This window comes from Neolamprologus multifasciatus, chromosome 10, assembly GCF_963576455.1.
Source record: "Neolamprologus multifasciatus chromosome 10, fNeoMul1.2, whole genome shotgun sequence".
NCBI lineage: Eukaryota > Metazoa > Chordata > Actinopteri > Cichliformes > Cichlidae > Neolamprologus > Neolamprologus multifasciatus.
In genome coordinates, this window is record NC_140448.1 from 739,580 (window position 1) to 755,769 (window position 16,190).

General features: G+C 40.7%; 1 long non-coding RNA gene across 1 annotated transcript; it reads left to right on the forward strand.

Moving 5' to 3' along the window:
- The first annotated feature begins 609 nt into the window (after positions 1-609).
- On the forward strand, positions 610-4,768 carry LOC146509288 (uncharacterized). The gene is made up of 3 exons (XR_014876594.1): positions 610-1,386; positions 2,293-2,539; positions 3,497-4,768. It is a non-coding gene; the product is annotated as an uncharacterized LOC146509288 (long non-coding RNA).
- Positions 4,769-16,190: the final 11,422 nt, after the last annotated feature.

Here is a 16,190-nt window from a genome sequence, read left to right on the forward strand (position 1 = left end):
AAACATTAAAATATGCTCAAGTGCAACAAAACTAACGTAAAGAGACTACCAGCAGCTGAAGATCTAATGCCTTTTCTCACATTACTGAAATGAGTGTTTATACATAGGAACTTTAATATTTACATGTAAAACATGAAAACAAATTCCTCACATTCCCAATACACACCATAAACATTTCAATAAGCTCATTATCTACAACGTTTAACTGGAAAATGTGTGTTTTATAAGGTATAATAGTCATTTAAAAAATAAAATCACTGACAGTGCTTACTTTGCAAAGCAATCACAGTAAACATTGAGCTAAGACGGTGTGCTGTGAACAAGAAAATTGAACTACGGTGTGGTGTTGTGGATAGACTTACAAGTTCAATCTACAGGGCATATGTAGCTCAACAACGACACCCTGTGATGTATTCAAGTACTACCTCACATGCACCCTTCCTTTTGTTTAAAGACTGTAACACCATCAATTAAACAAAATAAAACCTACACCACCTATTGACCAGATGTGCTATGATTATTCATATGGTCACTGTTCAATAAATGAAGTGTACTTAAAGTAGTGTAATGAAATAAAGTGTACCTCCTGTTAAGGTAGCTGTGCTATGCTACATGCATCTTGCTGCCCCTCTTGGTTTGATCCTCTGCCACAGCTGCCAAGGACAATTTCTCTGCAAGTTCCTTCTTGGAGCACTGGGTCTGTGAGGTGAGTGGGTGCTCCTAGAAGTTTCATGCCCCATCTTTCACTCCCTTTCCCTATGTCCACTTTCTCAACACAGTACATTTGTCGTGTCAGGTAAAACTTGCCCCACATCTACATCATCCACTTCCCTGTCCTTGTTCATGTCCCATCACTGTGTGGCTGATTGTTGTGTGAGGTGTGTTCACACCGAACGCGATAGACGCGAGCGAAAACGCCCCAAACGCCCCTAATTTGACGCATGCACATTCGCACCTCGACGCGTGTCCAACACAAATCAATCGTGCCTCAAAATTGCATATTTTGCCACGCGTGAACCGGAAATGTGGGAGGGATGTGGGAGGAAGTTGTGCCAGGCGGTATCTTTGCTTGATGTCAGCTGTCGAGCTAGCGTTTGAAGAGAGAGTCTCCCTTCTCTATTTACTGTGGAGAGCAGAGCAGCGGCGTTAAGGACGTCCTCGCCGTACCTGGGTCCATCAGGTCCTCCAGACGCGTGAGCAGTTTGGTGAGTTTCACCACTTGCTCCAGGAGCTGCGCCTGGATGACGGCCGATTTCAGCGATATCACCGTCTTTCACTCGCCCAGTTTGAGGACCTGCTGTCCCGCATCGGTCCCAGCATTGCCTGCCTAGACACCAACTACAGGCGCTCAATCCCTTCTGCAGAGCGCCTGTCCGTCTGCCTGAGGTTAGTAAAAGTGTTTAATACGGTAGTCCTTTATTGATACCTGTGCTAATATATGCTAAACCATTAGTTTATACACTGCTAACATGGATGTGGTATGCTATCAATGAATGAAGTCGGTGTTTACTGATAGCAAACTGTGGTATGGAGACGACTGTTTATAATATTTCTAGTGATACTCGAAAGGTCTCATTAAGTCCCGATTTAATTCAATTTATGCTGTTATCAGCGTTTGCATTGATAGCATGGCTGTGGTGTCATATCAGTGTATGCTCTCGGTGTTTGCTGATATCAAACTGTGGTATGAGGACCACTGTGGGTTAATCTTTGTAGTGATACTCACTCCTTTTTTTATTTAGACCTGGCTTAATTCAGGTATAGTTAAATATATTTGTATATAATCCCTGCAGCTGTCAGACTCTATAACAGGGGTCACCAGCCTTTCTTAAAAATAAGAGCTAGATAAAACTGTGATCAGTTTGGTTCATCTTTAGTTATATGGTTCTATCTAGATAAGCTATGTCTTATCACAGATTCATTTTTCAAAAATATTAATGATTTAAGCAAGGAAAGGGCTACATGTCAGCATACAACTCTTTATTTGTATTAATGTCTTACTTCTTTCCTACCTGATTGACATGTCTAGGAATTATGAGTGATTGGCACACTATAGTTGTAAAAGTTGCTACCAATCAAAATATGATATGCTAAAGTTAAAACAAAACACAACTGACTGTTTTATATTATATCTAATATATATTATGTAATTATCCTTATAATTACAAAATGTTTTATGTACGATTTATGTTTCGTAATTTAAATCTGACATCACAAAAGTATTTTGGAATTTGAATCATGTATTTTGTAACTGCAGTACACATAATACTAATTTTGAACAATTTTGTCCAGGTTCCTTGCCACCGGGGACTCCTTTAGGACCATCGTGTTCAGTTTCAGAGTCGGTGTGTCAGATCACCCCCCAGGTAGCGACGGCCATCTGGGACTGTCTAGTGGACGACTTCATGGCTGTGCCTTCACCTGGAGACTGACAGTCCATCACAGAGGGATTCCAGGAGCGCTGGAACTTCCCTCCCTGCTGTGGAGCTCTGGATGGGAAGCACGTCCAGACAAAGGCACCCCATATATCATATAGGCAGTGTTGGGAAGGTTACTTTTAAAATGTATTCCATTACAGATTACAGAATACATGCCCCAAAATGTATTCTGTAACGTATTCCGTTACGTTACTCAATGAGAGTAACGTATTCTGAATACTTTGGATTACTTAATATATTATCATGCTGTTTACAACTACATGAATGTACTATTGCTGTGATTTATTACTGTTACTGAAGGTCCGCGGCTCCGAACCGTAGTAAAGGGACCTCTGGCTAATACGGTGGGTTCTGTGTCGGCTCGTAGCCGAAAACTAGCTTTACTTTGTTGTCTGGGTCAACTTTGCTAGCGAGAGAGAGAGAGAGGCGTTGAAAGGCTGCTCCAACAGAACTTATTGTTTCAGAGGAAAACACGAACACGGTGTACAGTCGAGTCTTAATAGCTTACTTACAGCTGGGCTCGTCTGGCTCTCTTCTTGGCTGCAGTGGTTATTATTATATTTACATGCTTCCAGCTCCCGTTTCTGCTCGATGACAGCTCGTACTTTTCCTTTTTCTCCCTCCCTCGCTCACAGACACATAATGTGTATGGCAGTCCATTCTCCCTGCAGCACGGACTACACTGCCCATGATGCTACATTCTTTAGAGCTATACCTGTAGCATTCTGCCTATTAGCTTAGCACAACAACAACAGGCGCTCTCTCACCCAGGAAACACGCAGAGAGCGAGCGTCACCCTGTAACCATGGCAACCGTAACGCTGCCACCTGGAACAACAGAACGTAGCTGTCAAACAAAACCCAAACAGTCCTGACCCGCCACAATATGAAACAGGGAAGTACCGCCGTGTAATCCATTTATTTCAACAAAGTAACTGTATTCTAAATACCACCTTTTTAAACGGTAACTGTAACGGAATACAGTTACTCATATTTTGTATTTTAAATGCGTAACGGCGGTACATGTATTCCGTTACTCCCCAACACTGCATATAGGAGACACACACATTGATAAGCACTAAATATTTATTCCATTTCTTTTTTTGTTGTGCCCAAATTTATGCACCTGCTTAATTTTGTTTAAACAATTATTGCACACTTTTTGTAAATCCAGTAAACTTCTTTTCACTTCTCAAGTATCACTGTGTGTGTCTCCTATATGATATATGTAACTGACATTTTTTTATTGTAACAACCAACAAGTTATACAGGAAAATAATGGCTATTAACAATGTTGCCCAAACTTTTGCATCCCACTGTATTAGTATATTTTGTCATTAGTATAATATGAAATAAATTCTACATGTGTCAAGTCGTGTGCCAACATTTGCTGTGTAGTAGAACTGAGACATTAGTCATTATAAAAAATTATTTGAAATAATATTAAAATTCTCAAACATAAAAACATTAAACATAAATATATAAAATATAAGTATTTACAGAGAGACCGGAATAAAAAGGACCCAGCTGCTCTCCAGAGCAGGAACAAGGCTGAGGAGGAAATGCTCCATTGGAGACTGGCGTGGCCTCTTCAGAGACTCCAGGATGGCCAGCTCCACCGCCGATGGACCGTCCTGGGACCCGTCCCTCATCTGCCTCAGAGCTGTCCTCCTCTCTGGGCCTGTAAAACAGCACAAAACACAAAGAAATGAGAAGGCTGCTACTAGATTTTAATTTCAACATTGAAAAAAAAGAAAAAAAAAGGGATATAATCAGATTGGTTGTAGATATTTAGTAAAGGCAATCACAAGGGTATCCCACCGAGTAAAAAGCTATCAGTACTTGCTGTACATACCTGTGGGTGCAGCAGGAGGAGCTCAGGGACTGGGCAGCCAGGAGAAGCAACAGGCGATGCTCTGCTGCAGAATCAGTTGGTTCTATCAAGACAGTATTAAATGTTAACAGGTTGAAAACAATAATCATAGAGAAAGTATATACAGTGGTCCCTCCTTTATTGCAGCAGGGGTTCTCAGAATAACTAGCCCCTCGCCACGCACTTTATACACTTTTTCCCCCACACACATGAACATTAGTCACAGTTCTCACAAGTTGATTCTCAAAGTACAAACCTTTGTAGATTGCAAAACGTAAAAGTATTATTATGGCGCGTTTTGTCTTCATCTTTCGTGCCACTGTCGTGCGCCTTTTTCCCTCGCGGTGCAGGTGTCTATTTCCGAATGAAGCTCATAGTTATGGGTGTTTTTGTGCTGTTTTTTCTATTGGACGTGATGGTTATCAAAACCAAACATGATAAATTTGGCAAGCGCAGGAGACACAGCACGGAGGAGATTTGTCAATCAGGCTGCAGAATGCAATGCTGTACTGTGCAATAAAAAAAATCTGCGAAAAAGCGAAGCAGTGACGGATGAACAGCGGGACCACTGTGTGCTGTTTATTAATAAACAAAATATATTCCTATATGACAACATGCATAAAAACAGAACGGTATTTGTACATCAGTGGGAAAATAGCGGTGGCTTGCTAGCTTTTGTGCTGCTTCCCCGGGTCAGTGAAAACTTTCAAAAGAGAAATGAATAAACTTACCAGGTTGCCCGATCTCTTCACATATCTTCCTCCAAGCTCGGTCCTTTATGTTCCTGTCTCGGTACAGAAAGCAGCTGGTGTGGTACAGCTTCAAGTTGTTTGCTACGGCGTTGATTAGCATTTCCTATGTGAGTGAAGTTGGCCCCCCCACCTTATTCAAATCCAACAAAACTGGTGTCAAACGTTTGTGCTACGTTTGTGCTGGTTTGTGCTGCTAAAATTGTCGTTTGTGCTGCCTCTGTTTTAAAGATATTAATGAAAATACAAACGTCAAAAGGTCAACCAGCCCCCCACATCACCCAAATCAAACAAAAGTTGATGTCACAGGTTTGTGCTATGTTTGTGCTGTTTTTTGCTGCAAAAAATTTTGTTTGTGGCACTATTTATTTTAAATAGATATTAAATAGCTATTTTAAAGATATTAATAATATTCCATCCATCCATCCATTTGCTTTCGCTTATCCTTTTAAGGGTTGCAGGGCATCTATTCCAGCTGTCATAGGGCAAGAGGCAGGGTACATCCTGGACAGGTTGCCAGTCTGTCACAGGGCCAACACACAGGGACAGACAACCATTCGCACTCACATTCACACCTATGGGCAATTCAGATTAACCAATTAACCTATCACCACAAGCTGCATGTCTTTGGAGAGAACCCGGAGAGAACCCACACAAACACAGGAAGACCCTGGCGTGGTGGTGGAATTGAACTCAGGACCTTCTTGCTGTACAGCAATAGTGCTAACCACCATGCTGCCGTAATAATAACATTAAATAACATTTATGAAGAAATTTAAAGGGGCATGCCAGTAGGTGCGTATCAGTTTATAATTAGATATGGTGTTTTGATCCAATAAGCTGGTTGTGGATCACTGACTACCATGTTTCTTAACATTACCTTACTCCATCTAGTGTGCTACCAGCAGGGTATATGCTAAAATACTAATGGTTGTTAAAACATTAACCTAATAATATGTGAACTGTAGCTTTTAGGTCAAATGCTAATATTAACAAAAGTGCTGTCATTTGTATGTGGGCTGTCATGAGCAAGTTGTATAAAATTAACATACACAGGAGTGCACTTCAGTGATTCAGCAAATCTGAGCTCAAAGGCTCCAAACAGCCTGCAGAACTGTGAATCTTTGGTAACTGTCAATGTTACCTGAAAGGGCTGACCTATATTTTTTGCAAGAGTCAAACTTCTGTAGCCATGGTCACAAAGGGCTAATAAATGAGTGTGCTATTAAACACGTGTGGGATTGACACAGACACAGATTTATCTCAACACAGCCTGGATTTATCTACAAGTATTTTGATGATGAGCTATGAACATTGACTACATTCATTTTTATACCGATCAAATGAATTTTGAACTAGATCTTGTTAAGGATAAACTGGTACAACTCTGCCAAAAAAAACAAACATAGTGACCTGTGTTTGGTTTGTGATCACCAGGGGGTGCTATCATACACATTCTTCTTCTGAGAGAAAAAAACAAGAGTTGAAGAAAACATGTGCTAGCTATCTTATTTGCATTTTTAAGCTAGATTCCATGAGCAACAGCAATCATCAACACTTCAATTCACTACGTCAAAACAGTGTATCAAAGTAAGTAATTTTATGTCCACTTAAAGATGTAGAATTAAAGTTATAACCAAATTATAGCAGTAATATATCACATTTTTAATTTTTGCTTGACAGATGCCAAAGAAATCAGTGGTGGACAAAATTGCAGTATTTGAAGTCCTCCGTGCTTCTAAAGAAGCAGTCATAAAAAATGGAAAAGTTTCAACTCCAAGTAATGACATATGGCAAAATCTATGCAAACAACTTGGTGAAAAGATGACACCAAAAGCTCTTTACACTTTTGTTAAATTAAACAGACACAATGTATGGGCTGCTCTGGATTACAGTGATGAAGAGAGACTGACTGACACAGACAGCAGTGACAATGATAATGATTTTGAACAAAGCAGCTCTCCTTTTCAAAACAAACACTGCAAGACTTTCAATGTGGAGCTCCCATTTCAACAGTGGATACAAATGATTCCACATAAAGTCACATACAAAAAGAATACACAATTTTGAAGCCAGGTACATGGACTCATGTTGTAAACCAGGGAATCTGGAAAGAGGTTAAAAGTTCATGCACCATTACTTTTAAAGAGCCAAGGTGTACCCCAGAACTGTATCTTGTTTTATTAAACTCAGAGGCTTTGCAAAGAGTGTAGTGGCCAGCTGTACCTTACATGTGAAAAGGAACGTGAAAATCACTGCCCAATGGTGCTGAAGTGTGTAATGGCAAACACGGATGAATCCATGCACAATGGCTTTTCTAATAGAGCCATGTCTGGAGGTCTGAGGGCACAAGTAACAAAAGAACTTTGTGAAGGCAGACTGCAGCCCCATGTGTGGAGAGCATCAGAGGCAGCAAAGCTGATGGACTTTGGTGATCCAGAGCCAAGCCATCTACCAAATTTGACAACTCTGCGCAAAGCCAAACACGAACAAAATCAACTAGAAGTTGCTCATAAAAACCCAATACTGTCTCTCCACTCATTAAAATACAGTTCCCCTCACAGTGGAAGCATTTGGGACATTGGATTAGACAAGTTCTTCTGTCACTACTGGAGTCAAACTCAAATGCTGATGTACAAGACTGAAAAGCACCCCATAGTCGCCTTTGATGCGACTGGCTCAGTTGTAAAAAAGCTTCTCAGGCCTAATGGTTTGTCTGGAAATAGCTTCCTGTATCAAGGTGTGTTAACAGGAAGGGACAACTCTCACGTCCCAGTGGTGCAAATGTTGTCAGAGAGACATGATGTCCAGGCAATCACAAGAGGGTTATCGGAATAGATTTATGCTGGAGCACCTATCCCAAAGGAGGCCATCTGTGATTTCTCCTTAGCTTTACTTGGTGCTTTAGTTAAGGCTTTAACACATCATTCAGATTTGAAGAGCTACATTAATGAATGCTTTGGTGTCTTGCTTCGGAAAAAATCCTACAAACTACCACCATGTTTCATCAGAGTGGATGTGACGCACTTCATCAAAATGATTTGCCAGTGGGACTGTTTGAGAAAAAAGCCGGGTGAGGGATTTCTACGTACGATCAATGGCACAACTTGTCAAGTCCCAATCCTTGGAAGAAGCAAAGGTCCTAATACGCAGCATTGCTATTGTGGCATTAAGTGAGACAGAAGGCTGTGACAGTTTTGGAAACCCCATTATGTCAGAAGTGTCCAAATCAAATCTGAAAAGAAAAATTGCAGATGAGACTATGTCTGTTTCTGATGACAAGGAAGAAGAAGACATTAGATTGGATCCATGCACAGAAATAAACACTGACTTAAGGCAGTGGGTGGCAGATATTTGTGAGGGGAGCAGGTGCCATGCTGAAGTTCATGGTGATCGAAACAATATGCACTATCTACCTGAGCTCGTCCCACACCTAATTAGATTGGGAGTTTACCTACCACTCTGGACTGGAGTAATGGTTCCCCTATTTCAGAGCGAAAAGATCACTGCAACTTCAGCTAATGTTTAAACAGAGTTCAAGAACATTAAACATGGTCTGTTCAATCTCCCTATAAGGATAGATAAATTCATTGCACATCATCTTGGTTTTATTGAAGGGAACATGCGGATCTGTTCTGCAAAACAAATACGAAAAAAGCAGAGGTTGCCAGACAGGATGGTACAGTGAAGCATCAGGATCCACACAAAGCCTCTGTGGAGCAGGAAGTGGATGATAACCCCTCTCAGGAGCCCAAAATTGACACAGACATGGACATTGAAGAAACAGCAGCTTTGGAAAACTGGAGAGGCCTTGCAGTTCCACCAAAGAAGAGGAAATTGACCTCATACCTCTCCCCTTGTCCTGAATGGCTCCACTCAGATCCAGCTGTGAAAAAGAAAAAAGTAAAGCTAGGGCTGTTAAAAAATGGAAATAATCAACAACCAGTAAAACTTGGCAAAGGACAATACTGTGTCATGAACACCTGTGCCTTTGATGCCTTCTGTCAAAGTCTGTGCTGCGCTTACTGTGACAGTCTTACTGCTCAAAACACGTTGAATAGTTCAGAGGAGAATAAAGTATTCCAGCTTGTGAAATCCCTTGCTTCAAAGGGTGTCACTCAACATGCCTGTTCACTGAGGGCAGAGGTGCTGAGCTCAATATTCTGCCCTGTTCAGTTGAAGACTGGTGTTCATCGTGTTGATGCACAGTGCCATGTGTCCACAGTAATTCAAAAAACAATGACGGAAAATCCAAGTGTTCACTTCACAAGACAGTGTTCCTCCCAGTACTGCAAACGTTACACACCAAACACAAGGCAAATACCTTTTGTTTCCATTGATCTGTCAGTCCTCTCAGCTTCTGGCACAGCTCACCTTCAGCCTGCTGTTGAACAAGGGCTCAACCTTCCAGCATCGCCATGTCTAAGACCAATCGAAAGTCCTGATGCATCTCCAACAGCATTTAAAACAGATTCATCAGGAAAGCAACTTTGCACAGGGACTGTTTGTCACAGTTTCACCCTGAGAGAGCTTGTATGGATTGACACAGACCTTGGAAAATGCTCTACAGAAACTCTGGAGCACAGTTTTCACAGTCCAAAAAGGTTTTTGCTTACTGAATTCCCATCCACTCTGCTACTTCAAGGAGAGAAATTCACACTGAAAGCAGTCATTACATTTCAGAAGGGCCCAACACCAGAAGCACTCGGGCATTATATGACATTCTGTAACAGGACGCCGTACATCTGGGAGATGTATGATGACCTAAGAAAGGATGTAACCATAGCATCTGAAAACACCAGCGTATGTCCGCACGCTGTGCTCTACACAAAGGAATGATGGCAAGATTTCATGAAAGAAAGTCCTTTTCTAGTTTGTGAGTTAGATGATGGAAAAAGCTGTTATTTTTCAGTTATTGTATTAGACTTGTGAGGCTCAGACAGTTTCATGTATTTACCTTTTCTAACAGGAAACGTATATACTACATTGTTCTCGTAGTTTTGTATTTTGTTACCAGCAAATAAAGTTTTTTCTCCAACAGAATGCATTAATTATTTTAAATGCTATATTTAACCTAGTTTTTAAATAAGTTATAGCAGTTTGATTACTAGGTTTAAGAGTGTGATCATAAGAAAAAAATATCCAATGCTGGTTAATATCTCTCAATTTTTTTACAGTAAAGAAAGTGGCTGGTTGAGCTTTAGAAACTTTTGGTAATATCTTTAAAATGAAAGCGGCACAAACGACAATTTTAGCAGCACAAACATAGCACAAACCTGTGACATCAACTTTTGTTTGATTTGGGTGATGTGGGGGGCTGGTTGACCTTTTGACGTTTGCATTTTCATTAATATCTTTAAAACAGAGGCAGCACAAACGACAATTTTAGCAGCACAAACCAGCACAAACGTAGCACAAACTTTTGACACCAGTTTTGTTCGATTCCATTAATGTGGGGGGGCTGATTGACCTCTGATGACCTCTAGAAATTTTTATTAATATCTTTAAAATGAAAGCGGCACAAACGAAAATTTTTGCAGCACAAACCAGCACAAACGTAGCACAAACGTTTGACATCAATTTTGTTCGATTCCATTAATGTGGGGGGGCTGGTTGACCTTTTGACCATTATATTTTCATTAATATCTTTAAAACAGAGGCAGCACAAACGACAATTTTAGCAGCACAAACCAGCACAAACGTAGCACAGTTGATGGACACCAGTTTTGTTTGATTCCATTAATGTGGGGGGGCTGGTTGACCTCTGATGACCTCTAGAAATTTTCTTGAATATCTTTTAAATGATAGTGGCACAAACGAAAATTTTTGCAACACAAACCAGCACAAACCAGCACAAACGTAGCACAAACGTTTGATACCACTTTTGTTGGATTTGAAGAAGGGGGGGGGGGGGGGGCAACTTCCCTCACATGCCTTTTCCTCCATATTGAATGAAGAATGAAGGGCTTTGGCTGGATCTGCCCCTTTGACCTAGGTCACAGCCACGTCACCAGGCTCCTTGTCGCGGCGCGATTTGACGCTGGAGTTCTGATTTTTCCAACTCGAGCGGTAGACGCAACACAAAAACTGACGCGCGTGGTTTTATTCGCATCGCGAGCCAAACACGCCAGACGTGGTACACTGACGCCAGTTTCACGTGTTTTCGCAAGGCAAATCTGCTTCCGAATTTTTGCGGGACCCGCAATCGCATGTCATCGCGGTTTTTCCATTGACTTTACATGTAAACATGACGCTCTGGCCGCCTCTATTGCATTCGGTGTGAACACACCAGAAACTTTTTCTGGTCAAACCTGCTTGTTTCATGAAGATGTTCTTGCTTTGAAGGAATGTTCCACAGTTTTGTTTTGTTTTTTTGTTTTTTTACAGTGCTGTTACTGCAGTGTTTATAGGTTTGTTTCCCCACAGGTGGTTTTCCTGATGCTTTGGTATGGTAACTACACATGTGTTTCCTATGACCAGGGCCATGGTTGTGGTAACAGCAGAGCGGGATGGTGATTATGGTAATTTTTGCACAATATGTCATTTTTGTTTAAAAGTCTTAACAGGTTACTATGTAACTTTTTCTGGTAGAGGGTCTGCCATATGCTTGTTTCATGAAGATGGTTCTTGCTTTGCGGGAATGTTCCACAGTTTTATAGCATTTTGATTGAATTATGTAATTGTTGTGCAAGTTGTTGTGTAAGTTGGAAAAATGCATCCAATTGTTGTCAATTGTTTTATTGATGATGGCTGCAAAATAAATTTCCCAAAAGTAATATTTTCCTCACTAGTCTTTTCTCAAGATGTATTTTTGCATGTTTAGGTGTAGGCATAGCAGTAAGAAGTTTGCAGGTTTATGATTTATACTTTTACATTAAAACATAAAAATACAGCATAGTAATAGATTTTATGTATAATATACAGAGCAGCTCCATTTAAAATGCAGTTTCACAGTTGTTTTACCAGTTCAAATTAGTTTTTTGTTTGATATTTCCCTGTTAATTTTACAGTTTATGGATGCACAATAAGCAATTATTACATGTAAAAAATACAGGAAATATTCTATGAATATACAACAATTGTTGTGTGAAATTGACTTGGTTTTTTTTGTAGAATTAACAGTTGTGAGTTTCATTCACTGTAAATCAGTTTACATATTTTGTATGTAAATATTTTGTATGTATTTTGTATGTAAAGCTATCTACTGTGCTGCTGTACTTTTTATAGGAAGTCCCTGGTAACCCCAGCTGCCAGCATTTTCCTGTAAAAACAGCACTTTTTTTTTTTACAGTGTGCATGTTCTACAGAATCTGTCAACATCTTTCTTCAGACCTAGCCAGAAAAAATGCTGAAGAAGGCGGTCATAGGTTTTACTGATTCTTAAATGACCTGACCACAGGTGTTCATGCGCAAGCTGCAATATGCCCCCATGGTATCCCTTACGAATAAGTACTTGGTGTACCATCCCTCAACCTTCATTGACACCCTCCTGCTGTAAAGCAGATCTCGAGACCCATTTCCTCAGCAGTAACCCATCCTCAAGATAAAACTTGTGTGACTTGCGACCTGGTAAGGACGTTAACAGAAAACACATCAGGGTGGGATTTCAACATCTCATCCTCCTCTGGAATGCAGCTAGGTTTATCCACCACTTCAGGAACAGGGAGCACCTTGTACCCAGCAATATCATTTCCCATTATGAACTTAACACCCTGAATATGAAATTAGTTTCTCAACGCAACATTGAAGAAACTAGAGGCTAACTTCGATTGTACGTGAACATGATATAATGGTGCTGGGATGTAATAGGCCATCCCAGTCCCTCACATTACAGGATGACTCAGCTGTGTTTCCTCATTATTTGTGTATTTAAGTCCTCTGTTTCCCTCTGTCCGTTGTTGCGATCTCCCTTATTCCTGGGTGTGTTTCCATCTGTTATTTTAGGTTTCAGTATTCCCAGTTTAGGTTACTTTTGAATTTCCTTGACATTCCAGCAATAAAGCTGTGCTCTTTTGTCCTGCCTGACGAGTCTGCATTTGGGTCCAATCCTTGCTGCCTCACACAATTTATGACATGAACACTTGGATTGGATTGCATTAGACTGTACCGGTGATGGATAGAAGACATGGAGCACATACTAGATCTGTTTGCTGTTGCAAAATAGTCTGCATTCGAAATATTTAAAATTTTAAATATCTTACCTTAATGTTTTAATACAACACTGTAGTTTTTGCTTGTCTTATTCTTATTAATACTCTTCTTCCTTTCCCCCCCTCTCTTTAGTCCTTTTTTCTTCCCTAGTTTATCCTAATATGATAAGCCGACTGATTACATAGCACTTAAGCACCCAAAGCACTTCATACAACATGTCTCATTCACACACTCATCCATACAAACACTTTTTTCTGACATTCATATGCCAATAAACAGGGAACTCAGGGTTCAGTATCTTGCCCAAGGACACTGTGGCAGGCAGACTGGAGAAACCAGTGTTTGAACCTGCACTTATTAGATAGCCTGCTCTACTGATATTGAGCCATCTCAATATCAGTTGGTGTTTTGTAAAAGAATATACCTGCAAGACAACAGTGGAAACTATATACAGTGGGGCAAAAAAGTATTTAGTCAGCCACCGATTGTGCAAGTTCCCCCACTTAAAATGATGACAGAGGTCAGTAATTTGCACCAGAGGTACACTTCAACTGTGAGAGACAGAATGTGAAAAAAAAATCCATGAATTCACATGGTAGGATTTGTAAAGAATTTATTCGTAAATCAGGGTGGAAAATAAGTATTTGGTCAATAACAAAAATACAACTCAATACTTTGTAACATAACCTTTGTTGGCAATAACAGAGGTCAAACGTTTACTATAGGTCTTTACCAGGTTTGCACACACAGTAGCTGGTATTTTGGCCCATTCCTCCATGCAGATCTTCTCAAGAGCAGTGATGTTTTGGGGCTGTCGCCGAGCAACACGGACTTTCAACTCCCGCCACAGATTTTCTATGGGGTTGAGGTCTGGAGACTGGCTAGGCCACTCCAGGACTTTCAAATGCTTCTTACGGAGCCACTCCTTTGTTGCCCGGGCGGTGTGTTTTGGATCATTGTCATGTTGGAAGACCCAGCCTCGTTTCATCTTCAAAGTTCTCACTGATGGAAGGAGGTTTTGGCTCAAAATCTCACGATACTTGGCCCCATTCATTCTGTCCTTAACACGGATCAGTCGTCCTGTCCCCTTGGCAGAAAAACAGCCCCATAGCATGATGTTTCCACCCCCATGCTTCACAGTAGGTATGGTGTTCTTGGGATGCAACTCAGTATTCTTCTTCCTCCAAACACGACGAGTTGAGTTTATACCAAAAAGTTCTACTTTGGTTTCATCTGACCACATGACATTCTCCCAATCCTCTGCTGTATCATCCATGTGCTCTCTGGCAAACTTCAGACGGGCCTGGACATGCACTGGCTTCAGCAGCGGAACACGTCTGGCACTGCGGGATTTGATTCCCTGCCGTTGTAGTGTGTTATTGATGGTGACCTTTGTTACTTTGGTCCCAGCTCTCTGCAGGTCATTCACCAGGTCCCCCCGTGTGGTTCTGGGATCTTTGCTCACCGTTCTCATGATCATTTTGACCCCACGGGATGAGATCTTGCGTGGAGCCCCAGATCGAGGGAGATTATCAGTGGTCTTGTATGTCTTCCATTTTCTGATGATTGCTCCCACAGTTGATTTTTTCACACCAAGCTGCTTGCCTATTGTAGATTCACTCTTCCCAGTCTGGTGCAGGTCTACAATTCTTTTCCTGGTGTCCTTCGAAAGCTCTTTGGTCTTGGCCATGGCGGAGTTTGGAGTCTGACTGGTTGAGGCTGTGGACAGGTGTCTTTTATACAGATGATGAGGTCAAACAGGTGCCATTCATACAGGTAACGAGTGGGGGACAGAAAAGCTTCTTACAGAAGACGTTACAGGTCTGTGAGAGCCAGGGATTTTCCTTGTTTGAGGTGACCAAATACTTATTTTCCACCCTGATTTACGAATAAATTCTTTACAAATCCTACCATGTGAATTCATGGATTTTTTTTTCACATTCTGTCTCTCACAGTTGAAGTGTACCTCTGGTGCAAATTACTGACCTCTGTCATCATTTTAAGTGGGGGAACTTGCACAATCGGTGGCTGACTAAATACTTTTTTGCCCCACTGTATATATATACATACATATATATATATCGTGAGAGAGAGATAGATCTACAGACAGGCCCTGGCCAGATGGTGGATTTGATCTCAGGCCCTTCTGGCTGTGAGGCAATAGTGCCAACCACTGTTCTTGCTGGCAGATGCTTTGTTTGATGCATCTTATTATGTTGTTATGTAATGCTGTTATTTTATTTCTGTCTTCTTTCATTTATGTATGGATGACTATTATTTACCTATTTTAGGTAGTTGAGTTATTACTTTAGGTAATCCAAGGCTTACAGACCAAAATAACTCCAAGTTGGCTCTAAAAAGGGTGGAAAAATGCTCTCAAGAGTCTTGGGCTGAATGTATTTCACCTCCACTATCACCAGATGATGTTAAATACTTTTGACACACAATTTGTAATTGAAAGAGTAAAGACAGTAAAATTTTGGAGGGCACAGAGGAAAGTAGAAAGTAGTAACAGGAAAAAAACATCATAAAGATCATGCATAGATTGTAAAACATGACAAAACCTTTCCTTAAGTGCACATATTGGCACAAAAGTCACACATACTGTCCTTTGACTGCTGATGTGTGCAGACGATCATATTATTTAGACAAACCCTGGTCAGAGGTGCTGTTCCATGATGAGGCAGCGGAGGGTGCACAACTCAAATATTTGACAATAGTGCTGTCCGTTATCTCATTCCTGTGAACTCAGTGACAGCAAATAATTTTCCCTGTAATGATATGCAGAAAATAATTTCTAAAGAACCTGAGTCATGAACCACTATATCAAATTTCTTTTCACTAAACTAGCTGACCTGTTTTCCCCTGTTATTAGTCCTAGCCACCAATTCCTATTAGCAGTGTTACAGCCAAAATTGATTGGTATTTGAAAATGTTCATAATTTACTCAATGTTTGCTAGAGTCAGACTTCTGGCTGAA